Source organism: Paralichthys olivaceus, chromosome 6 (assembly GCF_024713975.1).
Source record: "Paralichthys olivaceus isolate ysfri-2021 chromosome 6, ASM2471397v2, whole genome shotgun sequence".
In the NCBI taxonomy this organism is placed as follows: domain Eukaryota; kingdom Metazoa; phylum Chordata; class Actinopteri; order Pleuronectiformes; family Paralichthyidae; genus Paralichthys; species Paralichthys olivaceus.
This window is the reverse complement of record NC_091098.1, coordinates 2479511-2497285: the sequence shown is the minus strand read 5'-3', so window position 1 is coordinate 2497285 and position 17775 is coordinate 2479511. Positions and strand designations below refer to the sequence as shown.

General features: G+C 42.6%; 1 protein-coding gene across 1 annotated transcript in view; it reads left to right on the top strand.

Moving 5' to 3' along the window:
* The window catches only part of tpk2 (thiamin pyrophosphokinase 2), an 88822-nt gene that overhangs the window by 53447 nt on the left and 17600 nt on the right, over nucleotides 1-17775 (top strand). The window lies entirely within an intron of this gene.

Below are 17775 nucleotides of genomic sequence, written 5' to 3'. Positions count from 1 at the left end.
GGTGTCAGATTGTATCGAATGATATTCCCCAACACGAGTTGCTATGTGTGTGCACTTTAGACAAGAGGTACAAGAGATCTAGTTGTGGCATCATGGACATGTGAAAAACTGTATTCAGGGTATGCTCCAGTATTTCAGTGTACTCCACCAGATATTTACAATGTTTCACTTAGGGCCAAAGCATTTTACTGACCAACAATGACTTTCAAATTAGTTTCTGGCATAAAACAAATGAAACACTATAGGTATGATATAACATAGTGCATGGAAAAAAACATGTGGGGTGAGGCCTCATTTCTGATTAGAAGAAAAAGTCATGACAATAACACTCGAACGTGATCATTTCCAGAACGACTAGTATCAAACCAGCTAATTCAATACTGAGACCTTGGATTGCATTCTGGATTTGGTGTTTACATGCTGATAAAATAAGATCAACCAATTTAATAGTCTGAAGTTATTAGGTTATGACTGTCGCCAATTTTCATCCAGAGCAGGAAATGGTAATCTCCGAATATAATCTCTGACAGCAGCTTTCAAACTGTGCCTGAATAAAATCCCTTCGAACCAGATGTAAAGGTTTAGTGGGTGGCGTTCTCTCACATGACACCGTATACCTCCATTAAGTCTGTAACCACCCAGCTTCATCCGTGTTTATACACTGCTGTCAGTGTTAGCTCCTCAGCTAGCTGATGTTTCAGGAGTGTTTGCCAAGTTTACGTTGCGTTAGAGCTCCACTTCCTCACTGCTGTTTACCTCTCATGTAAAGAACCATCACATCTGTCAACCTAACCTCTGGTGAACCACTTCAGATTGAATATAATTGACGACCTAATCTCCTTTATTTTTAATCTAAAATATCTTTTGGCCTGTGTGAATCAGTGAAGTAGCAGCTAACTTGTAGCTAACAGCAGTTCAGTAAGGACACTGAAGTGTTAGCTAGCTAACTTGGCTAAGTTGACCGGGAAAGCTAGCCTGTCGTCAGACACAAAACATTGTCACACTGCGATATGTTGTTTAAACCCAGCAGCTGGCTCAATCTCAAAGAGCTTTTACAGGACAGTTTGCCTTTTACCCATTCATATGAGGGGCCATTCAGGGTTCAGTATCTTGCCCAAGGACACTTTGGCATACAGATGGAGAAGACTGTGATCGAACCAATGACATTCTGGTTGGAGGACGACCGCTCTTCTCCTCAGCCACAGCCATAGCCACACATACACTTTGGTCCCTGAGGTCAGATGGAGGGTTTGCCCTTCAGGTGTTATGTAGAACATGAACCTTGTCATTACGACAGGAAGAGTTTTGATACTACTGTAGGCATGTAAAATCAAGCCCCTCTAGATATGGGGTGCCGTTTGTAAAGCAGCTCACGCTGAAAATAACAGCAACATTTTGTCACATTTAGCTTCAAACCATGTTTAAAAAACTGGTGTGAATTTTTGAGAGTCACTTTTTTGCACATTTACAACAATATTTGTCAACTTAGAGATATTTTAAATATTTAAATCCAAATGTTGAATGTTACACTTAAATGTTAAATGTTAAATCTAAATGCTAAATCTAAATGCTAAATCTAAATGTTAAATTTAAATCTAAATCTGCAACCTAAATGTTAAATCTAAATGTTAAATCTAAATGTTAAATCTAAATCTAAATGTTAAATCTAAATCCAAATCTAAATGTTAAATCTAAATGTTAAATCTAAATCTAAATGTTAAATCTAAATGTTAAATCAGAATCTAAATCTAAATGTTAAATCTAAATGTTAAATCAAAATCTAAATGTTAAATCAAAATGTTAAATCTAAATGTTAAATCTGAATCTAAATCTAAATGTTAAATCTAAATGTTTCGGGTGAAACTAAATATTTAACTAATATGCAAATTCAAATGCCGGTAACAGGAAGTACCAAAATAAAAGCTCGAGGAGGTCAGAGTGTGTTTATAGTGGCAAATAACAAATAAAACCCAACTTATCCGGGGAAATGGACTCTTGGACATGGAATATCGTGTTAATAACTACATAAAATAACAAACACGTATGCAGAAACTTTATTTGAAGAGTACTTTGAGTTTTTAGTGTCACTTTTATGAAGAATGCGGGATTTATGACCTGTAGCCACTATAGCCAGCCACAAGGGGGCGCACTTTGACTGATCTGTCATGTTCGCCCGCCTCCACCCGGTACACTCTCCTGTCGGCCATGGTCGCTCTGCAAACATGTCGATGAGTGAATCTGCGTTAGCGGAGAATATCGGCAGAGCCGTTCTGGCAGCAATCCAAAATTTTTCCACATCGACGGCAACAGCAACAGCAACCGCCACAGGGCTACCACATGCCACCTCGGTGAGTCTGTTTTCCAAATCACATAGCATTGGATTCTTGTCAAGGCTAACTTAACTAAACTAGCTTACGGTAGCCAGTAGAGATTTGCTACTAGCACCAATGCACTTTATGTGTAGCACATATGTTTCTATAAACAGTAAAACTCACACCGGTAAGTGACGCAGTGGGACGAACTCATGAGCTGAAAAGCAAGGTGTGTAAATGTGAGTTAAAGATTACGTGAAGATGTTCTGAGCCGCAAAGCATCAATTATATAATTTAGCATTACAGCTAACGGATGTCAAATGTAAATGTGCCTCTGTCCTCAGTCAGACATCTCACCTTGGCTTACCTGCTGGCCTTTACTCAAGATAAAACCGTTCTCTGGTCGGCTAGAGAGAGAGTTATGCTGATGGAGGACAGAGGCAGTCACAATGATAAAGACATTCATTTAATGTGAATAAGGTACCAGAGTGAATACTGTAAAAAAACATAAAATCTATCTCTCTTTGTTTCTACATTTTCTAAGACAGGAATATGATCTCTCCTTAGAGCTCCTGTCAGCACTCGTGCTGTGGCATTTTGGACCAACTGGAGACTTTACAGTCTTCCCGGGGCATCCTGATAATAAGGAATTACAGGCCTTGATGTTCTTGAGACATTCCTGAAGTTGAACTAAGTGATTAGATTCATCATGCTTCAGAGAAATGTACAGCTGGGTGTCATCTGCGTAACAATGGTAGTGTATGTGGTGCTTTCTCACGATGTTGCCTAAGGGGAGTATATATAAGGTGAAGAATATCGGTCCAAGGACAGAACCTTGTGGAACTCCATGACTAACTTGCATGTGCATGGAGGGGTCATTGTTGACATTAACAAATTGAAATCTATCTGATAAATATGATTTAAACCAGTCTAGTGCAGTTCCTCTGATCCCTATATGTTGTTCTAGTCTCTATAACAGGATCTTATGATCTGTGGTGTCAAATGCTGCACTAAGATCCAACAGGACGAGCACAGAGACAAGTCCATCATCTGATGCCTTAAAAAGGTCTTTCAATAGTGCTGTTTCTGTGCTGTGATGGATTCTAATGTAACGGGTATGGTTTTGAACCCAAATGCAGCACAACAAGCATGGACAGTTGGTAACAGTCTTTATTGTCAGCTCTTAGCAGATCAGGTGGCAGGCAATACAGACAGCAACAGGCCGACGACTTGGTCAGATAGCAACAGGCAGAAGACTTGGTCAGGGACGGAAGGCAGAGGTGATTACCAGGTTTCGGACGAGGCAGGTTAGTCAGGAACAGGCAGGGTCGGCAACGAAGAATCAGTCCGGAGATAACTGCTGGAAAGTCTTGCATGAAGGCGTAGAACAATCTGGCACTGACTGAGAGTGGAGCTGGTGAATATATACTGGGCTTGATTGCAGGTGATGAGGAGCAGCTGTGTTGGATTGTGAGAGGGTGTGGCTTGGCTGGCAGATGAGGCAGAGGCGGAGTCCATGGAAAAGTACTGAGAGGTGGAAGGATGGGAGACTGACTGAGAAGTGGGAGGATGGGTGACTGACTGTGACTTCTAAATCCTGACCGGAATTTGTCCAACAAATCGTTACTATCTAAGAAATCACACAGCTGGTTAGCAACTGTTTTTTCTAAGATTTTTGAAATGAAGGGCAGGTTTGATATGGCTCTGTAATTAGCTAAAACCTCTGGGTCAAGTGTAGGCTTTTTACGCAGAGGTTTAATAACAGCTACCTCAAAAGCTTGTGGTACATAGCCTGTCAACAAAGACATTTAATATGGAACTGTCAATCAGGGGGACAACTTCCTTAAAAAGTCCAGTTGGGACAGAGTCTAATTGACAAGTTGTTGGTTTACATGATGAAACTAATGAGGTCAGTTCAGGAAGGTCAATAGAAGAAAATTGGTTCAAACATAAATCTGGTTCTATGGTTTCAGGACCAGACAATGTTTCTATGTATGTGCTATTCATTGGGAGGAGGTGGTGGATTTTATCCCTGATGGTTATAATTTTATTTGTAAAGAAGCTCATGAAATCATTGCTTCTCAGGGTTAGAGGAATAGATGGGTCAGTAGAGGTGTGACTTTCTGTCAGCCTGGCTACAGTGCTGAAGAGAAACCTGGGAGGTTCTGGCATTTCTAAGTGCTTTCTTGTAATATATCAAGCTATTCTTCCAGGCTAGGTAAAAGTCATGTTTATTGGTGGAACGCCACTTCCTCTCTAGTTTCCGTGATGTCTGTTTTAGAACACGTGTCTGAGAATTATACCACGGAGCTGATCTCCTCTGATTTGCCTTCTTCTTTTTTAGAGGGGCGACAGCGTCAAGGATTGTTTTTAATGAAGCTGCTGTACTATTAACTAAGTTATCAACTAGTGTGGGGGTAAAGTTTTGATAACTTTCCTGTATTGTACTGACACATGGCTGAGAGGTAAGTGTAGAAGGAAGCAGTTCTTAAAATGTATTCAGTTTTATCAGATAAACACAGACTATAATAGAGTTTCTGTCCAGAATCAGTGTAATTAGTAATTCTAAATTTAAATGTAATTAAAAAATGGTCGGACAGAAGAGGGTTCTGTTGAAATATTATTACATTTTCAATGTCTATGACATATGTCAGAACAAGATCAAGAGTGTGATTCAGACAGTGGGTGAGTTTATTCACATGTTGAATGACACCAATCGCTATTATTGATTTGAAAGCTGAACTAAGGCTGTCGTTGGCAACATCTACATAAATGTTGAAATCACCTACTATAATTATTTTATCTGTCCTAAGAACTAGTTCTGATAGAAATTCAGAGAATTCAGATAAACCAATTCATCTAGTTATCATATATCGTCCGCCTGCCCCTTAGTCAGAATTTCTATGTGATTTCAGGCTTGGATGGATGAGGCTGATTATAAGATTTTCAAAGGAGTTATAACTTTCTTTCGGTCGAGGGTTGATAGATAGGTCAGATTTAGAGGTTGCTGCAACCCCTCCACCTCTGCCTGTGCTTCGAGAAGTATGAGTATTAGTATAGGTTGGGGGCTTCGTTTCATTTAAGCCTACATATTCTCCATCTTGCAGCCAGGTTTCTGTTAAACATAATAGATCGATTTGGTGATCGGTAATCAGGTCATTAATAAGTAATGATTTTTGATTGAGTGACCTGATATTTAATAAACCGCCTTTTATAATTCTGTGTTTTGTTACAGGTATATTGGCTGTGTTAACTTTTATTAGGTTTGAATATATTATTCCTGTCCTGTTTGCTTTTGATTTAATGAATTTAGGGTGTCGGGGGCAGACACAGTTTCTATAGGATATTGTGAGGATGACTGTTCAAATAGAAGCGCAGAGAAGCGCAGAGAAGCGTGTAAGACTGCGACTCTGCCTCCTGGTCTCAACTCTGGATTGTCACGGTGTGGACTGTCTAACAAACGTTGTCATGTTTCTAGATATGAGAGCTGCTCCATTCCAAGTGGGATGAATACAATCTCTCCTAATCAGACCAGGTTTCCCCCAAAGAGTGCGCCAATTATCTACGAAGCCCACGTTGTTATTTGGACACCACCTCGACAGCCAGCGGTGAAAGGATGACATGCGGCTGTACATGTCATCACTGGAAACATTAGGCAGGGGTCCAGAGAAAAATTACGGAGTCCGACATTCTCTTTGCATATGTACACACCAAATCAATATTGATTTTTGTGACCTCCGACTGACGTAGTCACAGTCAAGAATAGATAACCCTTCCCCCTCATGACGTCAGTGTTTGATCAAATACAACAAGTGCAGATCTTCACCAAGTTGGATCTGCGAAACGCATACCACCTTATCCGCATTCGGGAGGGGGATGAGTGGAAAACTGGTTTCAACACACCAAGTGAGTATTTAGTGATGCCGTTTGGTCTCACCAATGCCCCAGGAGTGTTCCAAGCTTTGATTAATGATATTTTAAGAGACTTTTTAGATCAGTTTGTTTATGTATATCTAGATGATATTCTTATTTACTCTCCCGACGTGGAAACCCACCAGAGACACGTTAAGCTCGTTCTGCAACATCTTCTAGCTAATAAGTTACATGTGAAAGCAGAAAAGAGTGAATTTCATGCCGATACCATCTCCTTCCTGGGCTTTATCGTAGCCCCTGGAAGGGTTAAGATGGACCCAGCTAAAGTGAGCGCTGTAGCCAAGTGGCCAACACCTGATAGCCGCAAGAAAGTGCAGCAATTCCTAGGTTTCGCTAACTTTTACAGGCGGTTTATCAGAGGCTTTAGCGCAATAGCAGCTCCTCTCCACGCTCTCACTTTTCCGCAGGTGTCATTCCGCTGGTTCGCTGACGTGGACGCAGCGTTCCGAGAGCTGAAGGGGCGGTTCACCATGGCGCCTATCTTCACGCTTCCCGATCCCTCTCACCAGTTTGTGGTGGAAGTAGATGCATCTAACGAGGGGATCAGGGCCGTCTTATCCCAGCGAGCCGAGGTGGACAACAAGCTGCATCCCTGCGCCTTCCTGTCCCGACGCTTGAAGGCAGCTGAGCGGAACTACGACGTTGGAAATCGTGAACTGTTGGCGGTGAAGGTGGCGTTGGAGGAGTGGCGGCATTGGCTGGAGGGGGCACAACACCCGTTCTTGGTTTGGACTGATAACCTGCAGTATATAAAAGGAGCTAAACGATTAAATTCCTGTCAAGCTCGCTGTTCATTGTTTTTTAACAGATTAAATTTTTCCTTATCTTACAGACCGGGGTCCAAAAACACTAAGCCTGACGCCCTGTCCCGCCTATTCAGCCCCGAGCCTGTTGCCACGGATCCCGAGCCTATCCTTCCACTTATCCGTGTGGTGGGGTTGGTATCCTGGCACATAGAAGCCGAGGTGAAGCAAGCGAATGGTGAGACCCCGCCACCTAGTGGGTGCCCTGAGAACCGTCTGTATGTTCCTGTTGATCTGCGCCCACAGGTGATTCACTGGGCTCACTCGTCTCTGCTCACCTGTCATCCGGGCGTACGACGGACCATATTCGCCATCACACAGCGGTTCTGGTGGCCGTCCATGGAGCTGGAAGTGCGGGAGTACGTTGAGGCGTGTCCAGTCTGTGCCAGGAATAAGAACTCCTCCAGAACCCGCGCAGGCTTGTTGTAGCCTCTTCCTATTCCGTCCCGGCCGTGGGCGGAAATTTCTATGGACTTTGTCTGTACACCACGGTTTTAACAGTCGTAGACATTCGCTAAAATGGTTCACTTTATAGCTTTGCCCAAATTGCCCTCAGCCAAAGAAACGGCCGAAATTATGATGAACAATGTTTTTAAGATTCACAGATTCTGACAGGACATCGTGTCAGATCGGGGGGCCCCAGTTTATCTCGCGGTTCTGGAAGGAGATCTGTAAACTCATCGGTGCCATTGTCATGGTTGTAATAGTGAACATGGGTTAACCAAGAGCTTATGACTGAGTAGAATAATAATAATTAATGGCAAAATGTGTTTAAAAAGACTTTCATGATTATAATACCGGATAATAAAATGTTTCATGTGTTTAAAATAAGATAAAATGAATGAAAATAATAATAATTCATGTTCATGATTTTCATATGCTAAGATAGCAGTTCATTAGAAAGAGTGAGTTAAAAAAGAATAATAATTAATTGTTTTCAAGTGTCTTGAGTTAAAAGAGGTTAAAATGATGATCGATCATCTATTCAGTGTTCAACTGCTTTTGCCTCGCAGGTATTGAAACAACAACAGAGACAGGACTGCACTTATAGATAAAACACTTTATTTTATATCATTTTTGTTTACAACTTTGTACTTACCTTTGATCAAATATGACTTGCATAAGTATTTCTGTAACTGCAATTGTGTTTTATTTTCTTTTATTAAGTCCGTGGCGAATGTGCTGCACGGCGATTGATTGTTGATGTCTGTTCCCGTGTTGAAGGAGAAGCAGGATGGCTGACTGACGAATACACACTGGCTGCTAACTCGTCGTGCTTGTGTAGTTTCTTTCCACCTTTTTTACTTTATATTTTCCCCGGCAACGGGGCGTAACACCATCGGTGTCATCGGTGCCACTCCATGACGCGGGGGTTTTCCCCCCGTCATGGAGTTATGGGCGAATTATGGGCGTACTCGACCTGACATGGGTCGAGTACGCCCATAATTCCCTTCCCACCTCAGCCACCAGTATGTCCCCTTTTAAGTGTGTTTTTGGTTACCAACCCCCGATCTTTTCTGAGTCCGAACCTGAGGTGTCTGTCCCATCAGCCCATGCCCTATCTGGGCTGCAGCGCAACAGACTCTTATACGTCAAGGGGACAGAGTTAAGAGAGCTGCAGATCGCAGCAGGAGACCGGCTCCTGTCTACCAGCCTGGCCAGCGAGTCTGGCTCGCGGCCAAAGAACTGCCTCTTCAGGTGGAGTTGCGCAAACTGGCTCCACGCTTCGTCGGTCCGTTCCCCATCACCAGGATTATCAATCCAGAGGCTGTGCGTCTTCGTCTGCCTCGGTCCCTCCGAGTACATCCCACATTCCACGTCAGCAAAATTAAGCCGGTCAAGGAGAGTGCTCTGTTTCCAGCTACCAAATCACCCCCTTCTCCCCGTATGGTCGATGGAGGGCCGGTGTACACCATGCTGGCGGTGCGTAAAAGGGGCCAGGGCAGGAAACTCCTGGTGGACTGGGTGGGGTATGGACCTGAAGAACGCCAGTGGGTTCCGGACAGTTTTATTATGGACTTGGATCTTATCAGTGACTTTAATAAAGAACATCCAGACATTCCAGGGCCATCTGGTATTTGGCCATAGAGGGGGGCCAATTTGTTAGATTGGCATAGAGACTTCCAAAAATGAATTTACAGAGCCTGATAAATTATGTGACACACAGAAACAAGATCTTCTAAACAACTGACAGAAGATCTGAAAATGAATCCATTTAATGGTACAAAGCAGGGGAGAATATAATAATAATAATAATAACTGCATTTGTATAGCACTTATTAGAAGCCATTGTTAGCTGCTAATGCTAAGTTGCTAAGCTAACACGGGTAGTGTGTAAATCACAGTGATTTAGCAAATGAGTCGCTAAGAGAGGGAGAGGTGAGTGTAAGGAATAGTAAAACTGTGAGTGTGACTCAAAATTAGCTTCAGTGAGTCAGATATTAGCAGAATAGGGAGAGACGAAAAAGAGAAGAGTTCAAAACAAGGAGGTGACACAATACGCTCACCGCAATACGTCAGCACGTCAACAACACAACACGTGTTATTTATTATTTGAAAGTTAATGTTAGTTCTGTTAGGCTTTTCATTTTCTTTGCATGCATCTAACTACTTTCTTTAACCTGGCACCAACACCTCACACACTCATCTCCACAAACTTAACACATACATGTGATCTCAGCCACATGGTCCCACCACTCCAGGGGGCCTTTTGTCTTCATAGTGGCCAGCTGCTATTTTGAATCTCAGTCACACACACACACAAACACACACACACACACACACACACACACACATCTGTATATAGTAAGTACACCTTTTGTTAGTTTGTGTGTTTATACTTTTATTTTTTTCATAATAAATGTTTTTCTTTAAAACACGTCTTTATTAATGTTGCATAAGTGTGAATTTTGCCAACCTCTATACTGTCAAGAAAGAGAAGAGATACTTTATTGATCCCTCAAGGGTAAATTCTTTTTACACTCATTTTTTTAGATGCACTTTTTTTTAACCCTGAAACACAATCCCACACACACAAAGGCCGACGCCTGCCGACCCTGCTTCTATGGATTGGTCCCCCAGACGGCGGCGCACTCCTGTTCCGGGGTCCAAGGTGCCTGTGCGGCGGCGCCCACCTTCCAGGCCGCCAGAGAGACGCCGCATCCCGCGATGCCCACCTGCTCGACGCCCGGAGCGCCTCCTTTGGTGGGGTGGGTTCCTCCCCTGGGCGGATGGAAGGGGGGGAGCAGTTCAGGCCGGATAGCTCCCGGTCCTGAATCTGACAGTGGAGGTATGTGGAGGTGAAGGGGCTGGGAGAGCACCGTTACCTGCACCACAGAGGATCAGTCAGCACAGGTGAGAGCTGTTAGCTGATTGATCCTCATGCTTGAAAAGGCAGCAGCAGAGCTGCCTCGTGGAACACACTGGGGAAGAGACTGGGCGAAGCTAAAGGTCCAGCAGAAAGTGCTGGACCCTTTAAGTTAAGTGTTCTGTCAGTTCTCTTTGTATTAAATAAAAAGATGTTGCTGAGCACCCAATGGTTGGACTGGTTCGTCTCTGGCTGTCGTGGTGGGTACCCCGTGGCATGGTCGACTGCCACAACACCATTTAATGGTGCCACGTTTAATGAGTACATAGTCACAACAGTGATTAAGTGCAAGTGTTTGTTTTACTGGTTCTTTTAAAGAGCTGGAAAAATCGTCTCAGCAAAGACGGTTTCTTTGATTTGCTCTCTTTCACCTTTATCATCTCTTCTAGGATTGTTATTCTCCTAATCATTTCCTCGCTCCACTTTACTTTATCCTCCTCCATTGCCTCCAGAGCTTCCTTAGTGGTGTTGAGAGCCACCTGAATTGTGGACATTTCCGACTGCCACTGGTGTCTTTCCTTCCTTCCTCCTTCCTGTTCCTGTAGCAGAGCTGCCTTGAGCCTGGAGGTTTCCTGACTATGTGTAGCCAAGATTTGGGACTTCTCATGCTCCCAAAGGCATCTTGACTTTTCCAGTTGGTCTTGGGCTTGAACCAGGGAGGTTTGGATTTTGGATGTTTCCTCAATCTCTCTGGCGAGGCATGTCTCTTTCTCCATTGTTTTCTCTCTTTCAGTTTGGACAGCTCTCTCAAGGTCACTGACCTTTTGGCTACCACTCGACTGAAGCATCCTCAGTTGTGAAACTTCCTTCCCTAGACCCACTTTAGTGGCATAAATATATACAATTTTTCGCTCCATATCCTTTGCCTTTCTGACGAGGTCATCATTTTCATGTACCTGAGCGATCATTTTCATGTGCTTCTCATACAGGAGCCGATTCAAGAGTTCAGAGTAGGCATGTGTAGTCAAATCAACCCCACTGCCAGATTCAAACTTAGGCACAGATGCAGACACAAATGCAGATGCCTCTGTGTGTGCAGAAACATCAGCTGTCCCAGCAAACTCTGTTTCTGTGGACTGAGAAGTCGATGCCTCTGCCTGTGGAGATGGAGGCTGAAACACTTTTGCCTCTTCCTCCATCCCCAGGACAGTCTGGTCTTCAATTGTCTCTTTCCTCAGGACAGTCTGGTCTTCAATTGTCTTTGTTGTCTCTTCCCTCAGGACAGTCTGGTCTTCAATTGTCTCTGCGGACTCTGTCCTAGGGATAATCTTTTCTTCATATATCTCTTCTGACTTTATACTCAGGACAATCTCGTCCTTATTCATTTCTGCTGAGTCCACCCTCAGGACAGGCATGTTTGTTGCCTTTGTTTCCTGACATGCTGGAAATGGAAGGCAATTTACAACTTCCCTTTTTTTCTTTGGGTGAGACTGCACTTTCCTTTTCACTTCAAATGCAGATGCCTCTGTGTGTGAAGAAACATCAGCTGTCCCAGCAAACTGTGTTCCTGTGGACTGAGAAGTCGATGCCTCTGCCTGTGGAGATGGAGGCTAAAACTCTTTTGCTTCTTGCTCCATCCCCAGGACAGTCTGGTCTTCAATTGTCTCTTTCATCAGGACAGTCTCGTCTTCAATTGTCTCTGCTGACTCTGTCACCGGGATAATCTTTTCTTCATATATCTCTTCTGACTTTATACTCAGGACAATCTCGTCCTTATTCATCTCTGCTGAGTCCACCCTCAGGACAGTCATGTTTGTTGCCTTTGTTTCCTGACATGCTGGAAATGGAAGGCAATATACAACTTCCTTTTTTTTTCTTTGGGGGAGACTGCACTTTCCTTTTCACTTCAAATGCAGATGCCTCTGTGTGTGCAGAAACATCAGCTGTCCCAGCAAACTGTGTTCCTGTGGACTGAGAAGTCGATGCCTCTGCCTGTGGAGATGGAGGCTGAAACACTTTTGCCTCTTCCTCCATCCCCAGGACAGTCTGGTCTTCAATTGTCTCTTTCCTCAGGACAGTCTGGTCTTCAATTGTCTTTGTTGTCTCTTTCCTCAGGACAATCTCGTCCTTATTCATCTCTGCTGAGTCCACCCTCAGGACAGGCATGTTTGTTGCCTTTGTTTCCTGACATGCTGGAAATGAACGGTGATATACAAGTCCCTTTTTTCTCTTTGGGGGAGACTGCACTTTCCTTTTCACTTCAGGTCTAATGACGGGAATTCCATATACAACTCTTGCTATTATGTTCTTCTTCTTCTTTTTAGATGTAGTTGTCTTATTATTCTCCCCAATTTCACTTCTGTCTGGTTTATAGATCTCTCTTTGTAGTGGTGGGAAATTAATATCATCCATTGATTGATTGAACGTTAGAAGCGGTCCATTGCTTTCGGTCACTTTATTCCTATTCATGCTGAGATTTCTGTATGAATGTGTGTGTGAATGGGTGAATGGAAAACTGTAGTGTAAAGCGCTTTGAGTGGTACAACCATTTACCATTTATGTGTCCAACTGTGATCTGATTTCCTGTTGAAGTTGACAAGTCTGTTAATAGTCGCACAAAGTGAAAAGAATTGGTTGCCTGGCTGAGAAAACTGAGATGTGTGGCCTGTTGACTGCACCTCTTCATCTAACAGCTCACTAGGGTTGCTCCTGACTGTTCCATTTCTCCCTGCAATATCTCTAACTAATCCCTTGTCGAAAAAATACCCCAAATAACTGTTACCTTGGTTTGTAAACATGTTACATAGAATAATGCAAATGTTAATAGTAGTGAAACAGAAAAACTCCAGGCCTTTTTATCGTTTGCGTGTTGGACGTAGTGTGCACAGCTTTTTATTAACAGTCTAGGATGTAGTGTTACGTTTTCATTCATCCTACCTGGTTTATCTGCATAAAGATTTTATATTCAATATTTACATGAGATGAAACAGAACTTGCTTATTTACTGTTCACGTGTGTGGCTTTGAATAGGTTTGAATGATGTTATTTTTACATACATAACACTGCGGCTATTTCAGGTCTGTTAAGCCATTGACACAACCTTCAGGCCATAGTTCACAGCTTTTTGAAATTCAAACATCAAACTGCATCAAAACAAAAACATTTAGCTTTGAGGTCAAATTGATAAACAGGAAGTGATTCTGTGAATATACAGTGTCACAAAGAAATGCAATATGTCACCTTGTACTTTACATATACATTACATATATACATACCAGCCACAAAATGTTGCCTTTTTAACTCTGTGTTCAAGTGAAAAATAAAATAGAGTAAAATCCATAAAATAAATGTTATTATTATTAAACTGTTATTAATTATTATTAAATAATTATTAAACTGAATCTCCTCTCTCTCACTTCTGTCCTGTTTGGAGATGCCTTTAGGAAGTGATGCGAAATTTCATCCACCTTCGGCAAGGATTCAACCTCTGCTTGAAATGCATTGTCTTCTGAGGGTTGACTGTTGGCAGCTCAGTTTATTTTATTTTGAAGAAATGACACCACTACTTGAAACAATACAATTGATGATCAAATATAATCTATTTAATGTGAATGTGGACAGCAGTGACATTATAGTAATATGTTTTTAATTGGCTGGTGTGTACGTCCTCATGATTGAAAATGCAAGGATTTGTTTAGTAAATTTGTTTTTGCTGCATTTGTTAGATTGGCATAGAGACTTCCAAAAATGAATTTACAGAGCCTGATAAATTATGTGACACACAAAAACAAGATCCTCTAAACAACTGACAGAGGATCTGAAAATGAATCCATTTAATGCTACAAAGCAGGGGAGAATATAATAATAATAATAACTGCAATAACGGCAGCGATAAAAGACCGGGAACACTTGAGCACCATCAGGTATTAGATCTGACTAGTTAAAATGTAAACAACAGTGTTAAGACATTTAATTATTATTGATAACAGACACAATTCATATCATAATTAATTACTGAGATATTGTAATTAATAATAGTAATAATGGTAAAGTTGTTGTCCTGAGGTTCCGGGGTCAGAGACATCTGAAATGAGAGAGAGAAAGAGAGAGAGAGACTATGGGAGTACAAAGTGAACTAGTCATTGACATGTATTAAAATAAATAAATGAATGAATGTGGGGGGGCAGAGAGACAGAGAGAAGTGGAGAGGTCCTCAGTGCATGATGGGAGTTCCCCCAGCAGTCTAGACCTATAGCAGCATAACTAAGTGATGGTTCAGGACTCACCTGATCCAGAACTAACTATAGGCTTTGTCAAAGAGGAACGTTTTAAGTTTAACTGTAAGAGATGGTGTCTGCTTCCTGAACCCAGAGTGGGAGCTGGTTCCACAGGAGAGGAGCCTGGTAACTGAATGCTCTACCTCCTGTTCTACTCTTACAGACTCTTGGAACCACAAGAGAGCCTGTGTTTTGTGAACGAAGTGATCTGTTTGGATAATATGGTGTTATGAACTCTTTTATATATGAAGGGGCTTGATTGTTAAGGGCTTTAAATGTGAGGAGCAGGATCTTGAATTCTATTCTGAATTTTACAGAGTTTTGTCACTTTAAGGCCAAGTTAACTCAGTCAACTTTTATTAATTAACAAGCAGGTATAAAACACTCATGGTCGTTGGTCTCATTATGTTTTTATACTTAACTGCAAATAATTAAACTCTGCTTTTTAATTGAAAATTGTATGAAATATCACAGGTTCATAAAAAAGAAAAGCGAGTCCATAAAAAGTTTGTTAGTTCTAACTTTGGAATTTAAGGAGAGTGAAAAACATACAGAATGAAAGACAAGCACAGTCACACTGCAAGCCACGGAAGTCTTCCAACAGTTAGTTAGGCAGGCATTCGTCTGATTTCGACCACCAGCCACAGAGGAGCTTACTGTACTGGAGTAAGAGTATGAGCAGGAGAGATGTTCCCTTCTCGTCATGTTCTCTTAATTTCAGCTTTATTGAGTCCTAAACTCGAGATTACAGTATTTCTATTTGAAAGCTAAAAGCTATAATGTCGAACTTAAATGTATATACATGTATTCCCCTTTTCCATAGCATTTCACCTTCCTTTTTTTCTTTAGCCTGGTTTCATCCCTACAACTCCCCAGTCAACTGTGCCTACCTTGGTGGAAACAGGCACAGGGATGTTTTTCTTAGCCGTGTTTATTTCCCTCCTTCCCTCCTGATCCTGCGTCACCTGACACTCTATAAAAGGCAGCAGCCGCTTTTCTTGCCTCTTCTCTTGGCCTGCAGTGCTGCCCTGGTGGCCATCTCAAACACCTCCCTCACGCCATCCTTCGTCTTGGCCGAGCACTCCAAGTAACCAAAAGCATTGATCCGGTTAGCCATTTCCCTCGCCTCATCAGACTTCACTGGTTCCTGTGTGGCAAAATCAAAAAAGAAAATAAGTTCAATGAGATGACTTCATTGTTTGATCTCTTCACATCTTTCTATCTTTCTAGCAGCTGATACATGCAGTGAATATGTTGGCTTGTGCATAGAGTTTACAGCACCGATGCTGCACCTCGTCAGAATCACAGAAATCATTCATAATGATGTGACCTAGATATTTCACTGAGAAGAATGAGAGAAAATTAAGCCTCTGGATCCAACACTCTTTTTTAATGAATTGTATTCTTCCTCCCGGCCACGGTGTGGCGCTAGGTTAATTGCTGGGCGGCGCCAGTCGACCGCTTATAACCGGGTGAGCGGCCACACCACGCTCTTTCCTTTCCACCCTTTGATCCCTCGGGTGGTGGCTGTGGCGTGGTGTGGTAAGCTCAAGCGCACATCCCCCATACATACAGGTACGGTAGCGCACTTACTCTTCATCCATGATCAGCGCAATGTGCACAGTGGTGACACTGACTTCCAACTCTTACAGCACCACAAGTGGCTGACTATATCGGCGGTCCCGCTTGGAGCTCTGTTGGGGTTGTAGTTCGTGTCCGCAGGTAGGCTGGCGTTATCTGCCTGTTTGGTTTTGTTGTGTCGCTGGGTCCTCTGCCGACTGTCGCTGGTGCGCTTTCTGTCCGCAGCGTCTCCGTGTCGTGGGCGCAACACTCTTGCCCATCGGCGCACCGAAAAGGGATGCAGGCAGGGGTGTGGCGTGTCTAGTGCCACCGCCCCCTGGAATCAGTCCTGCTGTTTTGGCTCGGGGTTATTCTGACGGGACCCGGTTGCTCCGTCCCGTGTTGGTTCTACAACTGATAAAAATGAACAAAACCAATTAAAACAATTTAATATAATGGTGATTAAAACGATGTTTGGGAGCTGGTTCCACAGGAGAGGAGCCTGGTAGCTGAATGCTCTACCTCCTGTTCTACTCTTACAGACTCTTGGAACCACAAGAGAGCCTGTGTTTTGTGAACGAATTGATCTATTTGGATAATATGGTGTTATCAGGTCTTTGATATATGAAGGGGCTTGATTGTTAAGGGCTTTAAATGTGAGGAGCAGGATTTTGAAAACTATTTTGAAATTGCCTAGCCAATGTGGAGAAGCTAAGACAGGAGTAATATGATCTCTCCTTAGAGCTCCTGTCAGCACTTGTGCTGCGGCATTTTGGACCAACTGGAGACTTTACAGTCTTCCTGGGGCATCCTGATAATAAGGAATTACAGGCCTTGATGTTCTTGAGACATTCCTGAAGTTGAACTAAGTGATTAGATTCATCATGCTTCAGAGAAATGTACAGCTGGGTGTCATCTGTGTAACAATGGTAGTGTATGTGGTGCTTTCTCATGATGTTGCCTAAGGGGAGTATATATAAGGTGAAGAGTATCGGTCCAAGGACAGAACCTTGTGGAACTCCATGACTAACTTGCATGTGCATGGAGGGGTCATTGTTGACATTAGCAGATTGAAATCTATCTGATAAATATGATTTAAACCAGTCTAGTGCAGTTCCTCTGATCCCTATATGTTGTTCTAGTCTCTATAACAGGATCTTATGATCTATGGTGTCAAATGCTGCACTAAGATCCAACAGGACGAGCACAGAGACAAGTCCATCATCTGATGCCTTAAAAAGGTCTTTCAATAGTGCTGTTTCTGTGCTGTGATGGATTCTAAATCCTGACCGGTATTTGTCCAACAAATCGTTACTATCTAAGTGATCACACAGCTGGTTAGCAACTGCTTTTTCTAAGATTTTTGAAATGAAGGGCAGGTTTGATATGGCTCTGTAATTAGCTAAAACCTCTGGGTCAAGTGTAGGCTTTTTAAGCAGAGGTTTAATAACAGCTACCTCAAAAGCTTGAGGTACATAGCCGGTTAACAAAGACATGTAAATCTGATTTAATATGGAACTGTCAATCAGGGGGACAACTCCCTTAAAAAGTCCAGTTGGGACAGAGTCTAATTGACAAGTTGT